We start from the raw sequence: 27,925 nt of genomic DNA on the forward strand, positions 1-27,925 counted from the left end.
AGCTCAGATTTGCAGTGTTTGCCAGTTTCTGTGGTGTAAATACTCTGACCATGATGGTTATCAAGCTATCAGCAGGACATCAACTGACTCAGAAAATTCCTGAAATCTGAAATGGTCTACTGGGAGGCAATACAAGCCAGCTTCAGTATACCTCTGAATGCTGGTCCAAATAAAACTGTGAAAAATGAACATGTGAATAAACAAATGAAGAAATTAATGATTCACATCTCAATGGTAAGGGAGCCAGAGCATGCTACAATTTTTTCCTTCCATTTCATTAAGGTATAATTTACAAATAAAAATCACATAATTTAAGGAACACAATATGATGTTTTATATACTTATGCATTATAAAATAATTATTATAATAAATATAATTAACATATCCATTACTTCACATAGTTACTATTTTTATAGTATGATAAGAACACTTAAGATCTACTTCCTTAGCAAATTTCAAGTATGCGATATACAATTACTAACTCTAGTCACCATGCTATACGTTAGGTTCCAAGAATTATTCACCTTATAAGAGAAAGTTTGTACCCTTTGAGAAGATCTTACATTTCCCCCATCCCTGCCCTGGAAACTACCATTCTAATCTCTGCTTATGTGAGTACATCATTTTTAGATTCCATGTATAAGTGAGATCATACAGTATTTGTATTTCTGCATCTTGCTTATTTACTTAGCATAATATCCTCCAGGTTCATTCATGTTATCATAAATATTAGGATTTCCATTTTATGGATGAGGATGTATATTCATATGGGGATATATGAGTTCTGTCCAGAAACTATCCAGCCTGTAATATGACAAACAGAGACATTATTGAAGAAGATATGAGATTCAAAAATATTGTACACAAGTCAATGACACCTCAGTCTCCTTCAAAGTAGGCACCTTGGGACCTCACACAGTTCTCCCAATCACTATCAGCTGCCCTGTCATATTTTCCTGAATCTCAGTTGACAGTCTGAAATCTCTTTTCTTCAAAGGTGATTTTAGTTTTGGGAAAAGCCAGAAGTCACAGGGCACCAAATCTGGGCTGTAGTGGGGGCTGAGTAACCTGGGTGATTTGATGTTTCACCATAAAACTCTGCACAAGATGTGATGCATGAGTGGGCACATTGTCATGATGATGCTGCCAATCACCAGTCACACGTAACTGTGACCTTCTGAATCCTCTGGGTGGTTTCCATGGAGGAATGTTTAAGCTTAATGCAAAATTTGATGGAGATTCATTGCTCTCCTTGTTCAGTCATTTTGAATGTGACAGCCACACAGTACACATGCTCACTCAATGGCATCTACTGCCCCCACTGACTAGTACAGTGAACTCGTCATGGTTCATGCATGATCATTCCAGTACATCTCTTTGACATCTCATGTGTGACTGATGTCACACAATCCATTCTTGCTATGTCAACAATGGCTGGACTTTTTCCAGTCAGACCTCATATATGATGAGTATGTATATTCATATGTATATGTAAGATATGTATGTATCTCACATTTACTCTATCCATTCATGCAGCAGTGGACACTTCAGTTGTTTCCATATTTTGGCTATTGTGAATATGCTGCAGTGAAGGGTGTGCAGATGTCCCTTTGCTACCATCTTTTGGGTTTTGCAATAATCCTGTCCATGCTCTTAAATGAGGTCTCCAACCAATAGGAATATTTACTGCAGATTTCTACAGAACATTGGTACCTTGTGTTGTCACAAGAAAAAGAGAATCTTGATACAAAAACCTTGAGAACAATCATGTTTCTGATGGAAATTCATAATGCACATGGTTATATTAAAGACACTGATATGTCTGTGAGCAAAATGCCCATTTCTTTACTGTAATGTAAATGTAAAGAAACATATCTCAGCCATATTTGACCTCCAAAACTGGTTCAGCTTGGACTCTAGTAGCATCATAAGGAATTCATATTTCTAAAGAATACACACTGGAAAACACTTTCAAAACTACTTTTTTTAATTATGTGAAACAAATGAATGCCCTCAGTTAATTTTTTTGAAGAATATGTTTTTTTAAAACTTGGAACAAAATAAATCTTGGATATTCATCAAAAATTGTATTAATAAAAGTAATAGCTACTGTGTGCCTAGGGCTGCCAATTTTTAATTCTGCAAAGTAGATAAAATTACTGCACTGAATAGAGGATAAAATGGAGATTTAGGAGATTTAGTTAATTTACTTGCTGTCACAATGTTGAGCAGAATTCAAATACATATCTTTGTGTCTCTAAAGTCAACATTCTCCTACAGCAGGCATGTGATGTCATGAAATTATGATCATTGGTTTCAGCTTAGCCCTTCAGTCTTCAAAGCAAGTTCAATTGTTTTCTTAATTTGCTTTTCCTTTTTTCTACAATAATTACTTCAAAATTTGTACATTCTCTCTGCCACCCTACTTGCAGAAGATTATTTTATTTTATTTTAATCAAGTATATGAAAACATTAGATATATATTGTAGGAGACCATTCTGCGTGGTGTGGGCCCAGCTCCCACTCAGAGATGCACAGGACCTGCGCCCATGGATAGGTTTTCCCATGGGGAATCAGACCTGCAATGTACCGAGGCCACTTTGAGACTTGCTTTTGCTAAAACTCCCTCACCCTGAATTGACAGCAAGCGCTTACTGTAACTTCCTAAAATCCATGCTAAAACTCCCCAGTGTGGAGTGTAACCAGTCCAACCACTTTTCCCTTTTCATTTGCAAATATCTTCCTTCTGTGATGTGATTAGAAGGCATCATCTCCTTTGTTTTCTGTAAAAGGTAACCGCCTAAAGCCAACTTGTGCATAGTAAATGAGGACCATCATGTAATGTGACCAGAAACCCAATAAAGGCCGGTCACAGCAGGGGCCATGGCTTTTTTCTCCTCTTGAAAGAAAAAGCCATGCTGTCCCTTTTCCTCCACAGGACCCAGTGGTCCATGTGAATTTCTTGTGCCTCATCCACAATGTGGTGGACCCCATGAATTGGGGTCCACATCAATATATGTCCTCAATTGATCTTAACCTGACCTGTAAATTTAGTGCTATATGTATCCACCCTCTTATCTTCTCTCTGTTTATTGAATGAAAGAAAGAAACAAAGGAAAGATAGATTTCTATATCTGTGCTGCATACCCCAATCCTTTCTTGACTTCTCAAATTCCTCCCTTTATCCGTATCCCTGTCCTGTTCTCTACCCCTCTGGGTTTTGCTAATTGTTTTTAACATGTTTAATTCTCTCCTTACACACATTAGAGAACAATCCTTTCTCCTTCCTCTTTCCTCCCCTTTATCTTCCCATTCTCTCTTCCCAATCCTTCTTAGTCAAGACTCTTGAAAATCTTATGTACAATAACTATCCACATATCTTCAGTTTTTCAACCACTTTTCAAACCTCTGAAATTAGGTCTCTCCCAACACTTCACTGGAACTCTTTCAACAAGATTATCAATGGTCTCTTGGTTGCTGAATCTTTTAATTTCTTTAACCAACCATTTCTTTCTTCTTAAAATATGCTATTCCCTTTTGTTCAATGACAACTACTTGACTAGTTTTCCTTGCACTTTTCTAGAGACTTTGTCTCAGACTCCCTTAGAGGTTTTCCTTCCACCTACTGTCCTCTAAATGGTGGTTCTATCAGGGACAATTCCATGACTGTTCTTCATAAGAGTCACACTCTTCTTGAGTGATCTCATCTATTCTTGTGGATTTAATGACAGCCCTTTATGCTGATTATTCCAGATCTACATACAGTCTAGAAGAAGCCACAGCTTCAAAGCATATCTAATTTGTCACATAAAATTTCAACATGAGTAACCTGCAAAAATCTCAAAATTAGTTTTAGTTTCCTATCTCAATATGCTTCACCAGATGTGTTCCCTTTTGAAAGTAAATTTCACTCAGTCTTCTAAGCCAAATGAGTGAATGAATAGTAGTCCTCCACTTTTCTCTCTGTCTTGTCTCAAACCTAATCCATCAACAAGACACTATGATTCACATTCTGTACCTGACACTTCTGAATGTATCCATTTCTCTCCAACGCACTATGAGCCCACTATGAGCCAATCCTTTCCTGCCAGGGTGTCAATAGCAGCCATGTACCCAAACTCCCAACCTTTCCTCTTGCCCCTATACAGTCCACTCTGTATTCTAGAGATAGAGAAATCTCTAAAATTCAAATCTGATCTTTTCAGTCTTCTTTTTAAAGGTCCTTAGGTGGTTACTTTTGCTTTCCAACTACACGTAACATTTCAGAGTTATTCAAAATATGTTGGCCTTTAGCTGAAGCATGTTTACTCCCCCAATCCTCCTGGTACTAAACCTCCAGGAAACATACACATATACATACACATGCATATACATGCACACACATTCAACCCAGTTATTCTGACCAATTCTTAGTTGGGCTCCATGTCCCAACTAAGAGTCATTTCCCCAGGAAAGCCGCCCTTCCTCCAAGTCCTGTCCAGGTATTCTCATATGTCCCTGAACTTCCACAAGCATTTCTGTAAAATCATGTGTTTCTTCTTCAATATGCTTGAGTTATGTGTTTTTTAAAAAGTGCATAAAACCTAAAATGTGTCTATAGAGTAGTTCCTATAAGAAATAACAGCAAAGGAATGGATTCCAGGATTTCTGTTGCATTTTTACAATTCTGGAGATAATGCATTTATATTTTCTTAGTGCACAGTCATAATAGTCAAATAACTTGTATTCATATAATTTGCATTTTACACATTTGTATTATGTGAATATACTACAGAAGAATTTCAGTTAAAATGCTAATCTAGTGTATATGCTTTTTTATGTTTTCTTCTGAATCACCATGAAGGTGATAATACATGGTAATTAAAATGTGTAAATGTATGAGGATGGAGACAACCAGAGAAAAGAGCACCTGGAAAAGTAGCATTAACACACATTTAGAAGGTAGAAAGCAGATGAATAAGTACTAACTGACCTAATGAACTAAAATACCCTGAAATCCAAGTGTTTTTCAAAAAGGATCATAATAAAAATCAAACTGATCTGCATCACAGAACCCTGGAAAAAGCTAAAAAAAATGGGAAGCACTAGGTAGCTTGAAAGGCATGGGGTGAAAAGCCCAGACTGATGAAGAATCTATGCGAAGAACTAGAGCCCTGTGCATCCAGGTGACTGTTCCTTCATGACCCTAGCAGGTGGCAAGAATTTTGTAATGTGGGGGTGTAGAATGAGGGAGGCTTTAAAGTGGGAAGGCCCATAAAGCAGAGGGTAGTGGTGAGATGCCACCTTGAAGATAAAGACATTAAGTGAATATTTTGGTTGGTGACAACACCCTCCAAACCTCCTTTAGTCAACTAAAATCCAGACAGAGGATGGGGGCAGCAGGTGGTGCCTTCTCTGGGGATCCTGAATGGCCCAGAGGAATAAACAGAAGGTAACGACTTTTAAGGATCCCAGTGAAACAATAGGGTCACTATCAGATCCATACAGAGAAATTATCCATCCAATAATCAACAACAGCACCCCCCATCCCTGGTGCCAGATTTTTATTCTTCATTCCTTAATATAAGTGGCAGTCACATATTCCCAGATATTTAAGGACAGGCTGTAAGATGAAAAACAAAACTAAAAATGTAAAAAACAATAATCAGAGCTTTATGATAATTGTAAAAGAAATGATTACATCCACAAAACAAGAATGCAATGGTACAGAAAGGAATGTTCTAAGAACAAAAAAAAATCATTATTTCACCCCAAAACTATTTTCAAATTGAATTGAAAAGTAATGTTGAGAAAATAACTCAGAAAGTAAAAATAAAGATAAATATATTTAAAGAATAGGAGAAGAAAACAGCATAATATTAGAGGATCACCTAGAAAGCCCTAGAAATAAAATAATTAGTAGCAGTTTTAGGAAGAAGGACCAGATAATGGAGGGTAGGAAAGTGTGTGTGTGTGTGTGTGTGTGTGTGTGTGCACGTGTGTGTGTAACAATTATACAAATACAAATCAAGACATGCCATAGTGAAAACTGAGAACACTCAGGGTGTTGGGACGATGGTAGGAATTTCCAGAGCAGAAGAAAACAGTTTATATACAAAGTATTGACGGTAATCGGTACATAACACGAGGCACTAGAAGAAAATGGAGCCAGGACTTTAACATTATAAACAACTTTTAACATCTAATTTCTAGACCCTCATTCAAATGTAAAAGTGAAATGAAGCTAGGTTGGACTATGCGAAGACTCAAGGTGGGACAACTGTAACTGAACAATTAAAAAAAGAAGTACTTTGAAAACGTTGAAAAAAAATTAACATTACTTAGGGAGCTCATGTGTCCTGATAAAAGAAGGAACCAAAATATAAACCAGAAAAGGCTGGGGTTCAGAAAATAGTGACTTTTATCCTGAAGAGAGAATACGAGGCGTCCCCAGAATGATGATGCAGGGAAGGCCCAAGGTAACAGCTGTTTGAAAATTCTGGAGAGCAGTTAGTAAATAGCTCAGATGGAACCCAAAGATAGGGGTTCCAGGAGAGAGATCAACAGGGGGAAAGATGGAAAGATACACACATACCTACATGGATGATACACACATAGGTAATAGACAGATGCATGGATAGACAAAATCTTTGTTTCACTTTTAAGCAAAATAAGTCACACTGTTCTGGTGAATATTTGGAGGCTTAATATAGTCCCTGAACAAATGGATTATTAAGGCAATTTTAAACCCAAAGAGAAGAAAATGTATACAAAGAAAGGAGAGAATTATGCTATATTTCATGCTCAGCTCTGAAAATATTGACAGTCTAAAAATGTAAGCACCAAACTTTGATTGAATTAGAAATGTGATAGAACTATCTTGAAAAGTTAAGAGAGAGGAAATGTGTGTGTAGATGTGCTGGTACATGCAGTGGACCGTGGAGCACACCGTGGACAGCAGCCAGGTCTTCATCACACATGGCTCTGTCTATGAGTGAATTTAAAACTAAAACTATATAGGGCAACGTTTAGAACAATGCCCACAGAAATACTTTATGAAAGTGTCGAAGCCATGAGCCTCAGAGAACTAAGACTCAGTGATAAGAGGGGCTGAAGGATTGCTGTTGTTTTGTTAAAAGTCTTATAATATTGTTTGGATTTTTAAAGTATTTCCACACAAACAGGGAAGCAGTGGGATGTGATGGGAGCACACAGGTAGATGTGAACCAAGAGTTTTGTTCTCATCTTGACTTTGGTGCTGAGTTCAAAAGCGTCAATTTTATTATAATAGTTCATAAATGTTACATATATTCTTTTGTATGCATCAAAAACCAAAGAAGATACTTTAACATATAATCATCTCTTCAAGAAAAATATTAAATGAATATTCTGAAAACAGAAAACCACATTGTATCAGGTGCTGAAGTTTTTGAAAACAAGAAAATGAATTTCCCTAGGTGTCTGGAGACTGCTGGCTGAAGTCTCTAGTACATGCTTTTACTTGGTTTAAAAATAAATCAATAAACCAGTAAACTGTCTGGTGTCCATATTACAGTGGCCTCTGGTAAACCATCATGGGTAAATCAGCGTCCACTGTGTTTGAACAGAAGGTACCATCGTCAGGAACAAGACGACGGAAACCCCAGGGTGGGAGAAGAGAGGCTGCCCGCCACCTTTCACTGATGCTTATTCTCCTACTGCCGAGTCTCATACAGGGCAGCCTGGGGCTGCACGTGCCTCTCATCCTGGAACGTGCTGATAAAACACTGAGAAACTTGTATCAACATAGACCTAAACACTGTTTTGTTTTTTTTTACTGTTTCTAATGTACCTAAAACTAGACAGCACCCACATGTGCTTACTTAATTGCAACCTTCTCTGTTTGTCTGCCAGCTGGCTCCATGCAGCTTGAGAGACCTGGTGTCTCACTCCTTCCTGCATCCCCACTGCCATTTGCCTGGCACACTGTAGGAACTAAACACATAGCAATTAAACGAGTGATTGAACTAGAGTTTCTATTGATATGTTTATGCTTTTGATTAGCCTGAGGTTTAGCCTACTAAAAATTGCATCGATTATAGCCAGTCCTTGTACTTGCTTATTGATCTGCCTCCCTCTAAAATGATAATTCCAAGACCATAAAATTTAGTGACAGAGGACTCCAGTTTAAGTCCTGGTTCTGTCCTTCGCTGACATGTCATTTTGAGCAATAGTTCTCTGAGCTTAAGTTCTCTCATCCATTAAATGATGTTAATAAGATTTTCCTCATCATATAAGGAGGGGATAAGCCAATAAATGTGTATTTTTATAGACTGACTGTTATGTAATATATGAATGTCAGTTATATCTGTGACCTAAGGTTTTGTCATATATATTTTCTATGCACTCTATCCATTTTATTCCTACCTCTACCCAGTATTTCTCCAAACCAAATTTATAGGTGAGAAATTTGAGCACAATACCAGTCTTCATTGATCTTTTTCTGTTAGGAATTATTAAGATAGGAATTGCTATAAACATCCGTATCTATCACATTGAGTCACAGAGCCTCAAATATGTGAATCAACTACATTTTGCCCTTTTCTGATAAATCTAAACAGAGTTCATCAGTTCTATTAAATAGTCACTAAGATATAGGAAAACATTCAATCATCTCTTACTTTTAAAATTGTCTGTTTTTTACAAGGGCATGCTATATAAGTTTACAGATAAAGTTCAATTAACTTTAACTATCAAAGCAAAAAAAACTATTATCATTAATGACAATTATTTCATTAGACTATATATCAATGTATGTATATCAATTACACCTTGTTTAGATCAGTTAACATCTTTGCAATGTAACAAGGTTCAAAGCTCTCTGCTAATTACTTATAAAACAATGTGATGCAGTGGAACAAGCAAGGCTTTGTAGCAACATGTTCTGAATTCAAATCCTGAGTCATCCACTTAACCTCTTGGAACCTCAGTTTCCTTCCATGGGGGGAGAGGAGAAACAGGGAGATGCTTGTGAGGCTGAAAAAAAAATGTATAGGAAGCAGCAGGTTGACACACAATTCATGTTAGGAATCAATTGAACTTTTGAATCCCTGCTATTCAGATACCATTCTCTGACTATGCTTGTATCTACCTACATACTAAACTGGATGTGAGGAAAGTGGTTGATACCAGCTGGTTTCCCATAAGGGCTGTGAGGTGCCTGTGCAGGTGTAGAGGAAGTGGGGAGGGTGCAATATCTCCAGAAGGAGAGAATGTCTGGGCTGCATCTGTGTGGCTGTGTCACACGTGATCACAAAGCCATGGAAGCCAGAACTCTGCTAAGGGCTTTATGTGTGGAACAAAAACAAAACAAAGACGGAGAGCAAACCAAGAGTGTCTGCTTCCTATCCCTAAACCACAACCATGTGCAAAGGAGGGTGACGCTGTCAGATAGAAAGATCTCTGGTTTTTTGTTTTTGTTTTTTTTGAAAACTTGGATGGCTTTGGACAGGCATGTTTGGTATTAAAACCTGTGAAAAGTGGCAATGCCCTGTATCTCTGGTGCCCGGGACTTTGCGAGATGGAGAAGTTGAGTGGGAAACAGAAACAGGAAACCTTATGATGACAGAGGACTCTGCACAGCCTTCCAGGGTAGCCCCCAGAAGGCTCCAGGAGAGTCCTCCAAACTTATGCACGCTGGATGGGGTGATGTTGTGAGTGCTTTGTAAGCTGAAGGACAGCATGGTGTCTGCCTCAGTGCAGTGAGGGGAAAAGGTGGTAGGTAGAACATCAGATCCCAAGAGAAAGTAAAGCTATTCCAGAGATTCACAGAAACCTTGGGCAGGACTTAGACTTCCACAAGCCAATCGGGGAGTTTGAAACCACCTGATCCCTGTCCAGTGTGCAGGTGTGTGTGTCTGGCAGGGGACTCTAAGCTGACCCAGAGACAGAATTGTATGGATAAGGCTGGAAGATGTTTAAATGACTTGCCCAAGGTCACCCGGCTGAGGACCTGCAGGGACTGATATTTGAACCTGTGCCCATCTGTCCCCAGAATCGGACCCCTTAGTTACCATGCCCTGTTGTCTCTCTAAGATCATTCTCTGGATTCTCTAGTAGGGGTGAGCTGGGCTGCTGCATCATAAACGACATCAGAGCTTTTGCATGAAACAGAGGAGAAGGCCTGAACTATGCATATTTAGAGTCATTAAGTCTAGATGACACCAGGGGAATCTGTGATTTTGAAGATTCCACCCAATGTTTCTAATAGGAATTCACAGTTGGAGATCTGAACCCAGTTTCTTAGCATATATGTGGGAAGGCCAGGGCCTCAGCTGGGAAGGGTCTTATGCAAATACAAACACTGAGAACTTGTCTTTATTCTATTTATTTACAAATATATAACCTATATCTCTAGATGCAACATCCAGTGAGAAAATAAATATACATGAACACCAACTAAGAGTTCACAGAACTTACATGGATCATATGACCAAAAAAAGAAAAAGAATTAATCAGGGTCTTTGTAAAGAAACTCACTAGAAAGTCTAAGAACACTTCTGTAATTTCTAGGTGCCAGTTCTGTAAGGTAAGCATTGTTATCCCTATTTTGTCAAAAGGGAACCTGAGACTAAGAGAAGTAAATGATTTGCCTAGGACTGCAGAGCTAGGAAATGCAAACCAGGATTCAAATCCAGGTCTATTACATTGAAAAAGAAGGACGACACATTTGATAAACAACACTCTCTTTTTCAAAGTGCGTATGTATTACACGAGTGGCTCTTAAGGTTGTAAAAACAGGATCATTTTGTGCGTAATAAAAAGAATTCTCTGGCTCTCATTCCCACTCACTGTTGTGCAATCCCCAGGCCCTCCTAGAGTCTCGTCCAGGTACTTCTGGAGGTCGTCCAAGAAGAGTGTGTTGTGTTCGCCTCACCAGCCTCCTCTGCCCTCGGTTTGAAACTAGCCCAGCAAACTGAAAACCCTGAGATAATGAAAGGCAGCTCTAAATGAGACAGGATATAAGTAAAATAAAAAAGCAGACCTTTAGATAAGCAAGGAGCTGGGTCAGCGGGCAGAGGACCCAGCTAGGGGAAATACATGTGAAACCCACTTGTGAGAAGTTTTAAAGTTAAATGTCTTTTATGTATTGGATCAGAGTGGACACTATACTAGTGTCTGTATAGCTATGATTTGACAACTGTTGTCTAAATCTGGACCTTGAGACTCTTTACAGCTATAATAAAATTAAAATAGCAATAGAATTTCCCTTCCCTCTCCTCATCCTCCTTTCCTCTCTTTCCTTCCCTTCCCTTTAAAGAGGTATCAGCGTGGCCTGCAGCCAAGAACAGAGAGTGAGGATAGGAACGGGGACACGGAGAAATCATCACACCTGGCTTCCCGGAGGTGCTGATGTGTGTGCAGTGGGGGGAGTATATGAAGGTGGTGGTGTGCCCAGGGTTCCGGGGGGCTAAAGCTGGACAGAAGACAAAGCCAGAGGGCTTGGGGGATGGCTCACATTAAGCAAATTAATTGAATGACTGAGCAAATGAGTAAATAGTCTGAGAATAATGAGAGCTCATTGTTTCACTGTTGGGAAAATAATTTATAGCTGTAAAAAGGGAGAAATCTAGAAGGAACCCTGAGGTATTGGAAGGGGAAGGTGTCCCAGTTTATTGCTGTATAACAAGCCATCATAAAATTTAGTTGTGTGAAAAAATCACTTTTTATGTGTGCATGTCCTGTGGGTCAGGAATCTAGGCAAATACAAGAGGGCAGAGACTAACCCTGCTTCATAATGTCTGGGGCCTCGGCTGAGAAGACGTGGCAGTGACCTGACCACACAGGACTGGAATCACCCTAGGATCCCCAGGGTGGGTGAACTTCTTACCTGCTGGCCCTGAGTTCCTGTGGAAGTGTGCATGTGAAGGTCACCCGGTCATGTGACCGCAGCCAGGTAGAAGCTGAGTAGCCTTTTCTGACCTGGCCTCAGGAGTCACATATCATCATTCCTGCTGTATTCATCTGGCTGCATATGACTCTCAAGTTTACCCAGATTCAAGAGGAGGAGATCCAAATGCATCATTGATGGGAAGAGTGACAACAAATTTGGGGGCTTTTAAAAACAACTACAGGGATTGTTGTGTACTGGTCTATGTACATATATATATATAATTATATATAAATGTGTGTGTGCATGTATACATATATATGCACACACCTGCATCTATATTATTTTCTACCTCTGTCCCTTGGGAGCTCCCACAGCAGTGACAAAGCAGTGCAGACAAACACGCTGAACCCTCAGTGAACCTTGGCTTCTAAACATTGCTCTCCACTAAAAGGAATGATAAGTTTTTGATGAAATAGCTGATTCCAAGGCTGAGCAAGGGAAAGTATAAGATGAGTAGGGGTTATCCTGCTTTACCACAAAGCAAGGAAAAGTGCAAAGAATAGCGAAACCTCTCAAAAAGGCACAGGAGCCTTTTAGAGGGTGCTCCCAATGACCAAAGATGGGACCGGCCATTTAAGCATCAAAATAAATAGTGTAGTAACATACAGGGCAAGGCAAAAGTAGGTTTACAGTTGTTCATATAGAAAATAATACAATAATTAATAAATAGTAATACAAGAATAAACTTTCTTTTGCTTACTCACACTGTAAACCTACTTTTCCCCACCCGGTAAAACAACCATTGAACTAGCTGGCTTTCATGAGTCTATACTGGCAACAAACAAACACAAAAAGCAAATACACATAAACACACAGAGTGAAGGCATCTTTTTTCTTTGTAGTCAGATGCCAACTAGTAAACATAGAACAACTGATGGAAATGAAAAAATCACTAGCTGGCAACCATCATAGTTGGAGTTGATATAGATAGAATATATCAATGGATACTAAGGCAGTTCTGAGTAGAGTTCTGGAGAAACAAGATGTAAGGGTGATCCCTGAATATCTACCCCCAAATACTCATGTGCTGCAGTGGAAAGACTGTGACCTCACGTGGGAAACTCTCGCAGTCAGCACTGTGACCAGGGCATCGAGGCTGATACAACCAATGGTGGGATCGGTCACCATCACGTCTCCTGATGTGAGTCACTGGGAAGAAAGCAGCACAGTGTCTGTGGTGTTTCTGTCAAGAAGGCACAGCCTAGGTTAGGTCATAAGGAAACTTCACCCAGATTCTGGTTAAAGGTTGTCCTGCAAAAGAAAAGAATGATGCTCTTAAAAACTGTAAAGAGCATGAAGAGCAGAGAAAAGCCAAGCAACCGTTCCAGAGAGGAGAGTGATGAGAGCTACCAACTAAAAGCAACATATTCCTAAATATGTTCCTCAGCCAGCAGGGCAAGTAGGACTCTGTTGGAACAGTTGGCGAAATTGGCATGGGGTATGTTGCTTGGATGATAGTACTGTAGCAAGGTTGACATTATGATTTGGAGGTCTCTCTGGTGGTTATGTAAGAGTGTCTTTGCCTGGAAGAAATGTACATTGGAGAATTAAGGAGTTACAATGACATCGTAGCTGCTGTTGTTCTCAAATGGTTCAGGAAAAAGCTAATGACAAAGGGTATAGGGAGAGAGGAGAGAGGAAAGAAAAGAGTAAATGTGAGGAATCCATGTGTTAGGGGTTGAATTATGTGTCCCTGCCCCCTCCTGCAAATTCATATGGTGAAATCCTAACCCCCAGTAACTCAGAGTGTGGCCTTGTTTGGAGATGGTGTCTTTACAGAACCGTCATGTTAAAGCAAGATCATTAGTGTGTGCCATAATCCAGTATGACTGCTGTCCTCATAAGAAGAGGAAATGTTGACACACAGACACATGTAGCAGGAAGACGATGTGAAGAAACCTAAGGAGAAGATTTCCATCTACACATCAAGGAGAGAGTCCTGCCTACACTTTCATTTCAGACTTCATATTTGATTTCAGCCTCCAGCACAGTGAGACGACACCTTTCTGTTGTTTAAATTGTCTGGTCTGTGATACTTCGCTACAGCATCCCTAGCAAACTGACACAGTGTGTAAAAAGGATACAGTTCTTCATATCATTCTTGCAACTTTTCCGTAAGTTTAAAATTGTTGCAAAATAGATCCTTTTAAAAAATGCCAATAATTATGTTACATGGAATTATCTAGTAACATCTGCTATCTCCTTTGATGTTCACTAGACCCCAGAAACATAGGTGAGGCAGGGAATTACCAATTGATTCATTTCACAATCCAGGAGTCTCTGTCTGAGTACATTGCAAAGGGGTCTTTGTAGTGAATAACTGAGGGAGCGAAGTTGAGCTTAAAGAGGAGATGCCCTTGGAACATTTAGTGTTGGCAGTGAGAGAGGCTGGGGGTTCATGCAGGTTAATATTTTAACAAAGTTATAAGAAAAAGAAAACCAAGACAGACTCCTCTAGAGTATAGATTTACAGATTTCCCTTAACCCTCTTTTCTTAGAGAAAAGGCGTGGAGGAAGGATAGAAGAGTAAAGGAGAGAGAGGAGAGGCAGAGAGAAGTGGAAGGCTGGAAAAGGCTGGAGGAGAGAGCAGGGATGATTCCTGGCTGCTTTTGGTCTCCTCCTGAAAACCAATGAGCATGGAGCTGGGGGGTGAGGGAATCATCCTCACCTCCCAGGCAGAGGGGTTCCCTTCCTCCTCTCCCCTTCAGCTTATTCATAAAACCTGCAGCATCCACTACCATGTGGTATTGTTAATTAATGCTACTTGCCTCTTCTCTACCAGAGCCTGAGGTCTTCCAGCCTCCTCTGTTCCTTAGTTACAGAATCTTGGGTAAAGACATCACCATAATCCTGTAAAAGCACAGTCAGATGAAGTCATTTCTGAACTCACAACCCACTGATGGCTCTCAGTCTCATTCAGAATGAAACCCAAAGTCATTCCCCAAACCCACACAGCCCTATGTGATCTGTCCCTGTCACGCATACCCTATAGCCTCCCTCCAGCCTCTGGAGGCTTTTCAATGTTCTTCACACTCACCAAGCTGAGCTCCAGCATCAGGGCCATGCATTCGCCCTTCCCTGACCTCGAATGTGCATCCTGCAGATGTGCACAAGACTGGTGCCCTTACTTCCTCTGGGCTTTACAAAAAGTCACCTAAACCCCCAACCCTTTCTAAAATTTAAATGCTACTCAAAAGCATTCCATGCTTCTTTCCACCCTCAATTATTGCCACTAAGTAACATACTATGACTTTTAGTATTTGCATTTCTTGGATAAATTGCCCATCTTCCTCACTAGAATATCTCTGGTTCCACAAGACCAGAGATTTTTGTTTTATTTGCTGCTGGATCTTGGCATAAAGAGAGGTGTTTGGCTCAACTAATATTTGTTGAGTGAATATTTGGAGTTACTAGGCTGGCCTAAATCTCAGCAACATTATCAAAGCATGCTAATAAAAATCAAATGGTCAGGATATGCAGACTCTGATCATTCATTCTTATGTTGCTGGTGAAAATTTAAAATGAGACAGCCACTTTGGAAGAGTTTGACAGTTTTTTATTAAACTAACCCTGCAATTATCATTTGACTGGTAATTTTACATTTAGGCATTTATCACAGAGAATGAAAACTTATGTTCACATGGAAAACATGTACACAAATATTAATAACAGCTTTATTTTAATAGCCAAAAACTAAAAACAGTTTGGATATCCTTTAATGAAGAATGGTTAAACAAACTGAGATACATCTATACCATGAAATATTATTCAGCAATTAAAAAATAACTGTTGTTACAATTTAGGCAAATCTCAAAGTGAAAAAAAACGTCCCAAAAGGCTATGCACAGTGTGATTTTATTTATCTAGCTCTCTTGAGTGGCAGAATTAGACATGGAGAATTGGTTACTGACGTGCAGGAAATAGGGGTGAAGATGGTGGTGGGGGAGGGAGGTGAGTGTGTTTATGAAAGGACCATGTAAGAGACACTTATGATGAGAGAAACTGCTCTTTCTTGACTTAGGTGGTGGATATAGAAACACACGTGTGATAACAGTATGTAAAACTGTTACTGGTGGTATTTAGCTAGGAATGAGAGCAAAGGGAACTAGACATTGAGTTTAATAAACTGGGAAGCATAAAACTGCTGGCTAGTCAGGAAGCTGCAGCTTCACACCCCTGGGGATTAGAGCATTTCTTCAAGGGGATTAACACCTCTTCCTCTCCCCTCTGTCTAGTGGGAGCACAGAAAGGCAGGCACACGTGGAGTAGAAGTCAACATGGCACAGGGGCAGGTGCTGGATCAGAGAGGCCTGTCAGTCTAGCCTGGGGAAAGAAGGGATTGGTTGGGAGGTGGACCTACCAGAAGCACACAAAAGTTTGGGAAGATGATTGGTCATTTTTAGAAAGTACCTGGTCCATCCCACACTCAAACTGTTATAATCCCAGGGGAACAAAGAAGCTCTCTCTCTCTCTCTCTCTCTCTCTCTCCCCGCCCCCCCCCCCACCTCGCTCCAAGAAACCCACACTTGCTTCATCCATTTGCACATCCTTTCTCCATGGCCATGTGGTCCTAGCAGCCACATGGCCTGTGGTCTTGCAACTGCACATGCAGGCTCCAGCAGTAGGGAGCCTGAAATAGAATGCTACTGGAAACACAGGCTAAGCTAGCCAATGCTGGACTGGACTGGCCTTTGCTATGGAGCACAGACTCTGGGCAGTGGCCTTCATTCTGCCCCTACTGAAGACAAGACTGGACGTTTTCCATGGCGAGATGCACAGAGGTGGGACATTGGGAAGTCAGGAGGGGAACCCCCTTAATCATACATTTTCAAAACACCATACTGCAGAGATACATCCTCCCATGTGGGTCTCAGAAAATTCTTCCCTTTAGATACCACAGGAGCTTTTCTTCTACTACTAATAGATAGTGTTTCACTGGTAACAGATAGTGTTTTGCTGGTAACACACACAAAAAATGAATTGATATAAAATGTTGGAAATTTAAACACTACAAGTAGACTGTATCAATGTCAGTTTCTTGGTTATAATATTGCAAGATGCTATCATTGAGGGAGACGAGGTAAATAGTTAATGGAATCTCTGCATTATTTCTTATGAGTACATGTGAATCTACAATGATCTCAAAGTAAAAAGTATAATTAAATTGTATATTATTTAATTCAGGAAATATGCATTAAATATTCAGTATGTGCATTGCATTTTCAAGGTAGCTGTAAACATTAAATGAATATATACACATTAAATGAATATACATATTCATATATGTATGCCCTATGAATGCTGCTTACCATAAACACTCAATACATTTCTTCTATTATTATTTCAATCCTCAAGGTCAGGGTCTGTATTCAGTTCATCTCTGACCCCCAGTATATATTTTCTGATTAATATTGCAGCCACCAGCAATGTGAGCTTAGCAGAAGACTTTTCTCATCCCTTGCACCAACCTTCAGAGAGCATAAGGCAGTGAGAGGGGTGCTCTCTGCAGAGGCCAGAGTAGACAGGAAGACAATAGGCTCTGTCTCCCATTTTGCCTCTAGTTGATGGTAGAGCATTGAAAAGCCAAGTTTTTTCACTAAGCCTCAGTTTCCCCATTTATAAAAGTAGGGACTGGAATGGCATTTTTTCTATGAGTACCACCCACCCTGTAAACACACACACACACACACACACACACACATGTCTTACAAGCACGGAGAATTACCCTTCCTGAAAACTGAGTGCTGGACTGGGAGTCCAAAGGTAATTATATATCGACTCTAAATCTCTGGCCCCTATTACCACTCAGTTATTAGCAGCTGGATTCTACCTCTATAGTTCTTTGAAGTATGTAGTAGTCAGAATATCTATAGATGATAGCAAGCCAAACTTATAGAAACCAATTGGGGATAAGAAATTGTAGAAATTGAAGCTAAATTATAGTATTAATCACAACCATTGCATCATTATCTTCCAAAGCCAAGAGGGGTTACACTTCCTAAATTGAAAAACAATAAAGGCATGTTGTGATTTAGAAAAACAATCAAAAAAAGAACCTCAGAAAAATACCAGCTTGTTTGTTTTATCTACTATTTGTAATGCAACCTAATGTATTCGTGTCGTGTTTCTGAGAGGACTCTGGAGTAGTTTTCCGTGCCAAAGGTTAGTCAATAGCTGACAGATGTCTCTACTCAAAAAGGCCAGCTTTCTACGGTACTCGGAGCATTCTGTAGGTCATTCTTGCCTGTCCTTCACTCTGTGTCTGTGCATTTGGAATGTCCAGCCACTTCGGAGTTGAAATGGCTCATATTTTTGTACTAACCCAAGATTCCTTGAATATTAAATCATTGAGTGTTTAGTGAGCACCCTGCATAAACTCACCCTTGCAGAGACATTATGAAACAATTACAACAAAAATATGCAAGGTTTTCTACTAATAGTAAATAGAATTTGTTGAGGAACTCACAAGGGTCTCCACTTTACCTGTGCCAGCTCAACTAATTTGACTCTCACAACTCTGTCAAAAAGGTATTAGTAAGTCCAGTATACAAGGTCAGAGAGCTTATGTAATCAAATCCTAAGCTTTTTCCAGTGTGGTAGAATGCTTCAATCAAACAAAATAAATTAAGCACATTAAAATAAGTGTAAGGATGATGGCAGTTAAATTGTAATGATGGAGAAATAAAAATCAACTAGGGCTAGAGTAATTGAAGAAGACAAAAAATATTTTCAATGTGTCAAAAAACTTGGTTGGATTGCATTGCCAGCAAAATGATTTTTTTTAAGAATGTGGCTGAAATAATGACATTTTATACAAATAAACAATGAAGAGATTATGAATTAAGTTTCATAAAAGAATTGTATAGAGGATATTCTATGAAGAAACATAACTCCAGTAATAAGCTCTATGCTGCAAAGAAACAGCAAACATTTGGGCACAGCCAAACCCTGGCTGTCCAAAGCACATCCATAGTGTTCAGTATGAAGTTGAAAAATAGAAAACAACCAAGATGCAACTTAAATACTGGACAACAATAACAAGAACATTAGGGAGGAGTAAGAACAGTAAAAACATTTCAAAGTTCATGCTATTGTTCAGCATGGGAATAAAACTATCTGCTAATAGAGGGATTCGTTAATTATTTTGTGTAATTTTTAGCATAACCACTAAAGCACTAGAAAGAGGAAAATAGATTAGAGCACACGTGGTTACATGTCCCCAAAACAAAACAAACATGGACACATGGACAAAACCAAAGCGGGTAGGATCAAGGGTGGGAAGTGGGGATAGCTGGGGTTTGGGGGTATGGTGGGGGGAAAATGGAGACAACTGTACTCGAACAACAATAATAAAAAAAAAGAAAATCACCTGTGCTTCCAGCAGACTGGCTTTAAAGCAAAAGTTCCCATAATCCCCTGCTCAGTTTCATTAATTTACAAGAGCACCCCACGGAACTCAGAGAAACATTTTGCATACCAGATTATCAGTTTACTATCAAAGGCTTTAACTCGGAGAGAGCCAGAGGGAAGAGACACACAGGGCAAGGTCCAGGGAAAGGGTGAGGAACTCCCATGCCTTCTCCACCTGCTCTATCCCAATCTCCACGTGTTCACCAACCTAGAAGCTCTTCAAACCCAGCCCTTGTGGGATTTTACGAGGCTTCATTACATAGTCATGACTGGTTAGACCAGTGGCCACTGGTGAGTGATTCAACCTCCAATCCCCTCTCCTCTCCAGGGTGGTTGGGAGGTAGGAGGTCCTAAAAGTTTCAACACTCAAATCAGGTGTTTGGTTCCCCTGACAACCAGCCTCCACCCTTGGTTACCCGAGGGTTTACCAGTTACCTCATTAACATAACAAAAGATACCTTTAGGGCTCTTACCACTGGAACCTCCAAGGATTTTAGAAGCTCTGTGCCAGGAATGGAGTCCAAGCCTAATATATATATATAAAGAATGAAAGCTCTCTTCTTTTTTTAAAAGATTTTATTTATTTATTTTTAGAGAGGGAAGGGAGGGAGAAAGAGAGAGAGAAATGTCAATGTGCGGTTGCTGGGGGTCGTGGCCTGCAACCCAGGCATGTACCCTGACTGGGAATCAAACCTGCGACACTTTGGTTCGCAGCCTGCGCTCAATCCACTGAGCTATGCCAGCCAGGGCCTAATATATATTTTTTATAAATCACAATGCCACTGCTTCATATGAGTGGGTCTCAGTCATGACATTGGTAGTAGCTGTGTAGTCCACGAGTTTTGAGTATTTAGTATTCCCTTAGCTTTAGTTGATTTATATCATAAGCAGAATGTTTACCTTAGCTCCTCCTCCACAACTATAATGATAATTAAACTCAAGAATACCACTCTCAAAGTACAGAGTGCTCTTCTTAATAACTCACACAACTGGTGGGTGTTTGGGTGGCAACTCAGATGGTGCTATTTATCAATATATCCTTAAGCACTGGCATAGTATTTGACTTAATGAATATTTTAAAACAGAAATTAGAGTGTCAAGTGTTGTAACTGAGCAGATACAAAGGGCCTAAGGAGAGAAGATGTGGAATAAACTTTGCATTTGAGGGGTGGGGAGCAATGAAGAGGATGCACCAAGGACATAACATTTTAATTGTACTTTAAACATAAATAGGGAATTACCAGGCAATAGTGTGTGTGTGTGTGTGTGTGTGTGTGTGTGTCTGTGTGTGTGTGTGGTGATGGTGGTTCCTAGCAAAGAAAACTATATTTTCAATGCCATATAGGTAAAAATGAAAGGGAAGTTCGCTGTGGTTAGATCACAGGGTACAGGAAATGGAATTGGGACTGGGGAAATAGTGAGTAAATAAGGCTAGGAAGGCAAGCAGACACCAAGTCAAGCAATGTGTAATCCATGTTAAGGAGTTTGGGCTTAATTCTGAGAGCAAAGGAATGAGAGAAGTGATTTGCACAGGAAAGTAATCTGACCGTGAGAATTTTTTTTTATTTTACTTTGGGGAGACCACCTGTGACAACAGCAGGACAAGATATGGCATTAGAGATCAGGAAATAGACTACCTTGTTCACTGGGGAACATTTTCAGAGATGAAAAGCAGCTCGACATGATTCTTGTGCTATGTTTGTATCTACAAACTACATTTCCATCATAAGTATGGGATCCACACTCTGTTGCCTTGCCTTGCCTTTCGTATATATTAATCAACAGACTCTATTAATTTCATCCTTAAATGATTTTCAAATGCACCACCTTCTCTTCATTCTTATTCCCATTTCCCTGATTCAGATACTTATCATTCTTGACCTGAACTAGGGCTACCACTCTTTAATCATGTTTGTTGCTCCCTGTATCTTTCCCATCAGTCTCTGTCCCCAACTGGTTGTCAGAGTGAGTACCCTAAACCATTTCTTTCCTGTTTAATATTTTTTTACCAACAGCTGCCCATTACCTAGAAGATCAAGTATAAACTCCCCAATGTGCTCTACTTTACAATAATGTCTCAGATGATCTCTCCAGCACAATTTGCTCTGTTATTTGATTATTTCACTTTCAAAAAGCAGAACAAATGATCTAAATCAGATTGCCTTTCTTACAGTCTATTGTAAGAAATGCACACTCTGACCTTACTGCCATCTTCCTATGGTGCACACACCTCTTTATTACACTTATTTCATTGTGTTGCTATTTTGTGTGCATGCCTATCTTTATCTACTAACTCTGTCCTTCTTGGAGACAGAAACTATATCTTATTTATTTGTAAATGCCTAGAACCTGGTACAGTGTCTGTTTAAATCGATGTCTCTCTTTTCCCCAACTTTTTTTTTATCAAATAAACAACAAAAAATGAAAAGAATGTATCAAGATAGAGAAATCGGATCAGGCTCAAGGTAGAATAAAAAATTCACAGGTTTGGTATTTTGGAGCAGAGTAATGTTTTTCAGCTTCTTGGAAAGGTACAGAAGACCTTTTCTCACTATTACTCATCCATTATGAGTTTCCCTATGAAAAAAAATGTAAGTATGGTATGACAGCTTTAGCACGGACCAACTCTAAGCAAATAGCTATTGATACCTAGGGAGAAAGGGACACACAGTGTTTCTAATTTTGTGGCCAGAAAGTGGTTTGATTGGATATTCACTGGGGCCAGGCCTGGAAGAGCCAAGAAATTTGAGTGTTTTCCCTCTGTCCCCACTAGCTTTCTGACTGAGTCTAATGAGAGCTACTTGGGCTCATCCCAGGTGAGGTTAACAGGGGGTTCTCAAAAGCCAGATTAGGTGGGAAACCCTTCACAGACTGAGACTAATGACCTGAGAAATTCTATGGCCAGTGAATTGGAGATTCCTTCAGGTCCAATGGAGCATGTGAACACCAATCATGAAATGAAGAGAAACAGCTGGAAGTACTAAGAGAACCTGAGGGAGGTGTTGAAATCCTGTGTGTGTTTTGGGGAGGTGGTGGGGAGCAATTCTCTAGAAGAGTAACACAACTGAGAGAATCAGGAGAAAAAGCAATTTGGGGATGAATGTTTAAAATTGTATGAGTGCATATTCCCTCACCTCACTTGATACCTTATGGCATTTTGGAGTTGATATTGGATCCTAGAGGCAACTGGTCAGTGAGGATGGGGAAGGGATTAGTCAGAACAGGGCATTTACTCAGCACTTGCTCTGTGTCAAGTGTCATATTCAGCGATGGAGATAAATCTGTAGAAAGACTTGACTTTGCCCTAAATGAACTTTCCTACACCACATGAGGTAGTGAACAGCCACCCCTCACTTATAAATAAGAAAAACTGAACTTCAGATAGGTTAAATGTTTTCCATAAAGGCACTGATCTAAGAAGAAAGAACTAGATTTTCTAAGAGTGTCTGTCTGGAAGAAAGGAGGAGGGGTGGGGTGTTTTTATTAATTAGTTGCTCTGCCTATGACACAATGAATCATGAAAAGGTGTTACATTTTTGTTGTTAAGAGACATTACTAGCATGATGGAAAAAGATGTGGAAAATTGCATTGATCTTTTGGACTTAGTCCTTTGCAGTCAGAAACTATTTCAGTGTTGCTACTGTATACATCTTTGAGCAAGCTTTTCTCCATACCCCGGATTCCCTCATCCTAAAAGGAGGTAACAATTTCTTGACCCCCTCTGTCTTAAAAGCTGTTCTGAGAATTGGGAATGTTCCCAGTTTAATGTGGAATTATCATCAAAAGGAAGATTTATATTTTGACTTACCCTTCATTCTCTTAACGAGTGGGCACTGGTCTGTTACCATCAATTTATGAACAGCTGTGAAAACTTGAAAACAGTACACTTGGTGAAGGAAAAAAAAACACTTTCAGGACCAGAGATGACTTTTGACTACGCCCATACAATTTCCAGATTTTCCCATCTGTGTGCCCTGCATAGATGCAATGTGTACTCAAAGTACTAGGCTTTCCTGAATAACCAGTCAGCTAGGTCAATGAAACTATACAATAGAATAAGGTATCTTTGTACTTATTTACTTATTGGTCATTGCCTTCACTGAGACTCCAATTCTAATTAGCTTTACCTGTGGAGATTTCCCTGAAGATAGGATTGCCGGGAAACAAACGCATGCATCACTATTCATTAAATCATTTACTGAAGTCACAAATACCTCAGATCTCATTCATTAGTTAAGAACATATAAGTGATGTTCATCCATCCAGTATACAGATGGAAAGTGGAAGTCCACAGAGAGGTACATTGATTTTTCACAAAACACTTAGCAAATCACCACTGGATTCAGAATCTGAACTGAATTTGAGTTCAATAATTTTTTAACTGCACTTTACCCATTTTCATACCTATAAACAGTTTACTTTTTCATAGGTTCCCATTTCCTGGAAATATGCTTTTTTCAGTCTGAGAAACTTACAGAAAATAGTACCATACTTATGGAACCGAGAGGCAAATAAGAAATGATAATCAATTAATGATAGACTTTTTAACAGATAACCCAAGCTGCATGCAGTAACTCGAGGCATTCACCAGAGTGGTTGACTAACACAGCCTCACTCCTGCAGCCTCTGGCTGGACAGGGCTCAGTGCGGAATTTTACACCAGCAACCCTCCATACGAGTGTATCAAAGGAATGGGGAATTTTGACAAGTAACCTAGCACAGCTTTATTCTCAAAAAAAAAAAGTAAGAGCTTTATTTATTGGTCAGCTCTAAACTTTCTGGACTTGATGCTTACATGGCCATCACACAGATGCCTTAGAGATACTCTCGTTTAGTGGCTTTCTGCCAGGGCTGACCAACCATCAGCCTGACTTGGAGATGTTCCTCCAAATACAAAGGCTTAAGTCCAATCCATGAAGATTCCATATCACTGTATCCCAATGGACTTGAGCACATGCCCTTAGAAACGCTCACCAAATAACTTTATAAACAGACTTGATTAAGAAGCAGTCCAGGAATACACATCCCTCTTTTCCATTTTACAGGTAGCAAACTGGAATGCAGGAGAGATGGAAGTCTTTTCAAAATTCATAGTTTGTTTTCATCTATTGCTGAAGGAACTCCAGAACTTTAACTGTAATTATCACATGAGCTTTGATGTTCTGATCTCCAAAGATCATGTAGTAAGTGACACAGAAAACCATAGGATACTATGTATTTGCAATAAGCATACGTGGGAGTTTAGTACATGCGTATAGACATGCACAGAGCACCTAGTTTATCCTAAAGACAGTACCAGCTTCTTCCCTGGTTTTGCCTCTTTGGCAAGCTAAGGGTGATGCTGAGGCTCTACAGGGATCTCAGGAGCCAGATGGGAGCTAGGAGCAGGCTATAATGAAATCGGAGGGGAACTGAAGCCCAAGACCTGGATTGCATGGGTTGTGATAAACAGTGACCATCCAAAGAAGACGTTTCACGTGACAAGCCAAGGCAGCCTGCTACAATAGGAGTGAGAGGTCAATTCCTAAGGTCAGTAATAAAGAAGCAAGTATGATTAAAAGGGAGAAGTAGGAGAAATTTCCTGCGTCAAAGGAACTAAGCTAGGATAGGCCTTTTCTTAGTCCATACCAGCCCTGGAAGTTGCTACCAGGCAACCGAGCCTATGGAACAGCACTAAGAACCACAGATAAATAAGGAAAAAAAAACCCACTACTTTCAAAGAACTCACATTCTGCTTTGTTACATATGTGCAAAGGACAATGTTAGTGGTTAGTTAACAGAAGATTTCTGGCAAAGATATTCCGAGTAGACGGAGCGTCACTGTGGAGGATGTTTTGTGGTTTACCATTCAGGCATGGTTGGCAGACCGAGGCCACTCCTGGCAGAGGAAGAGCATCTGCAAAGTGCAGAACAGTGGAACAGGGTGACCCGGTAAGAGAGCCACAAGTCAGTGCTGGTGCTCAGGGTTGAAGCTGCAGAACAAGAAAATGGTTAACATGGAGAGGAAGTAGCTGGGTGATGTTTTGTGAAACATCTTAAAAACCATATGAAAACATTTCCTCCGCTTCCTGTAAACCACTGACTGGCGAGAATGTGGTCTACATGGATGGACCTAGAGGGTATTATGCTAAGTGAAATAAGTCGGTCAGAGAAAGACAGATATCATATGATTTCGCGTATTTGTGGAGTCTAAGGAACAATATAAACAAACAAGAAAGAGGCAGACTCACAGACACAGAGAACAGATGGATGGATGGTTGCCCGGGGTGAGGGAGTCTGGGGAGCTGGGTGCAAAAGGTGAAGGAATTGAGAAGCACAGATTGGTAGTTATAAAATAGTCACAGGATGTAAAGTGCAGCGAAGTGAATATAGTCAATAATATTTTAATAACTATGCATGGTGCCAGTTGGGTAGTGGAAATATCAGGGGACCACTTTGTAAAGTCTATGACTGTCTAACCACTATGCTATACACCTGAAACTAATACAAAGTAATATTGAATGTAAATTGTAATTGAAAATAATAAAAAAAGAATGTAGTGTAAATTGTACCCTTCCAAATGAATACAGCTCCATTGGGAAATATTAATTCCTTGTGGTTGTTAGCATTTGAAGTATTTGAACTCTGGACTTGAGTTTAGACTACATGACATTAAAGATGCTTTTCTAGCTACATGATATTTGGCAATATCTAAGCATGGTAGCCCTTCAGAACAGGCAACACTCCTGTGGGTGAGATACGAATAAAAATTAAATAAAAGTAATTCAAATAAATAATGATAATAAGAGCAGTAGTAGATACTGAATGTAGTACTTGAAGGGATGGTAACAGTTACAGCGAAGGCAAAGCTAGTCCAAAACATTTTATCCTGCCTGGATACTCAAAAGTCTGTTAACTGTTGCCTTGCACCCATTCTTGCTCCTCTCAATTCAATATCAGATTGATATCTAGAATATCTCCATGCTGTAGCCTCGGTGATTTTAGTAGAAGGATCACCATATGAGGCCATCTTTCTACCCTCAGTCCTTTCACAGCTTTTATTATGCTTAATGACCAAACTACTTTACGTGGACTACAGTGACTTCCACAGTGTGCCCATGTCTGTCTCCTCAGTCTCACCTGATGCCAGAATCCCCAATATTAGAGTGTCTCAACAATTTCACTAGTGACTTGTTGGGCTGTGCGATTCTTGGGGTGGGTGAGGCTGTCCTGAGCACCCTAGGATATTTAGTAAAAGCTCTGGTCTCTACCCACTACATGGTATTCACTCTCAGTTATGACAACCAAAAATTCCTCCAGATTGCAAAATGTCCCCTGAGGGAGCAAAACTGCCCCCAGTCGAGAACCATGGGTCTAGCTAGACCTTTCGGCACCAGGCAGCATGTTCAATCAAGTGAACCAGGTTCCCTCTCATCACAAAACTTCTGAACTTTCCACCTCCTTTCTCCAAAATAGTAGTCTCCCTCGCCTCACTTTGGAATCATCATTGTCTAATCATTGCTAGTATCCGTATGTAATCATCACTTCCTGCAAGGAGCCTGCCCTGATCCACCAATCACAGGGCTGTGATAACAGCCTTTCCTTTAGGGCTTCATTTGTAGCTTCATGGTCATCAGTGCGATTGTTGGAGTAATTTCTGAATCCTCCTCCAGCCAGTATATTTCATAAGAACAGAGGTCTTGTCTATTTTCACTTACTACTCTTTCCTCAGTGCCTAGCATGAAGGCTGGTCCATGATGAAAGCTCAATAAACATTTATTGAATGAATGAATAAAAACTGAAAAAAAATAATTACAATGATCAGAGAAGTAAAGTCAGACTGACAACCTCTGAGGCAACAATTTGCTGAGCGCTGATTGTGCATTAAGCAGTATGCTGAGCCATGGGACCACAATAAAGAATAACGCACAGCCTTTGCCCTAGGATGCATAGCATAGCCCTGAGGAAGAAATCAATTTGTATGTAGAAAGAGATGAGAGGGTATCCCAAGTGATCAGTGGGTGTCTAAACAACCTGAAATCAGGTTTGTATAGAAGAGTTCCAGGTCTACCGAGGAGAATGAAAAAAGACTTCACAACAAAGGTGCTTCTTGAGCTCAGACTAAAGAGTTAGATCAGAAATAGCCAGAGGCACAAGGGTGATGGAATAGAAAGGTGTTACAGCTGGTATGATGGATGGAAAATCAGTTACAACGATGTTTTAGGGGAGCAACAATCCAGCTAGGAGACAACTCCACATAGTTCTGGGAAATCAGTTTGAAGACCTCCTTGTACCTGGCTCAGAAATTTGGACTTTGTCCTGAACACCAACATGAGGCCATAGAATGGTGGTTGGCCAGCAGTGAAGTGAATCGGATCTGAGATTTCAGAAAGAGAATCTGAATGTGTGGCTAGTACACAGGGAAGAATACAAACAAAACAAAAACAAAACATAACAAAGCAACATGGCGTGGCTGGTAACCAGGTACATTGTAACTTCTCAACAAAGAAAATCAGAAGGTAAATTCAGGAGGCCCAAAAATGCACAGACCCTCTTCTTACCAATCAGAAAGCAAAAACTCATTGCAGCTGGTGAGTCCTCCTAGCCTCTCACCCATGAGGTCA

This window comes from Phyllostomus hastatus, unplaced genomic scaffold, assembly GCF_019186645.2.
Source record: "Phyllostomus hastatus isolate PE091 unplaced genomic scaffold, TTU_PhHast_1.1 phas_contig_34, whole genome shotgun sequence".
NCBI lineage: Eukaryota > Metazoa > Chordata > Mammalia > Chiroptera > Phyllostomidae > Phyllostomus > Phyllostomus hastatus.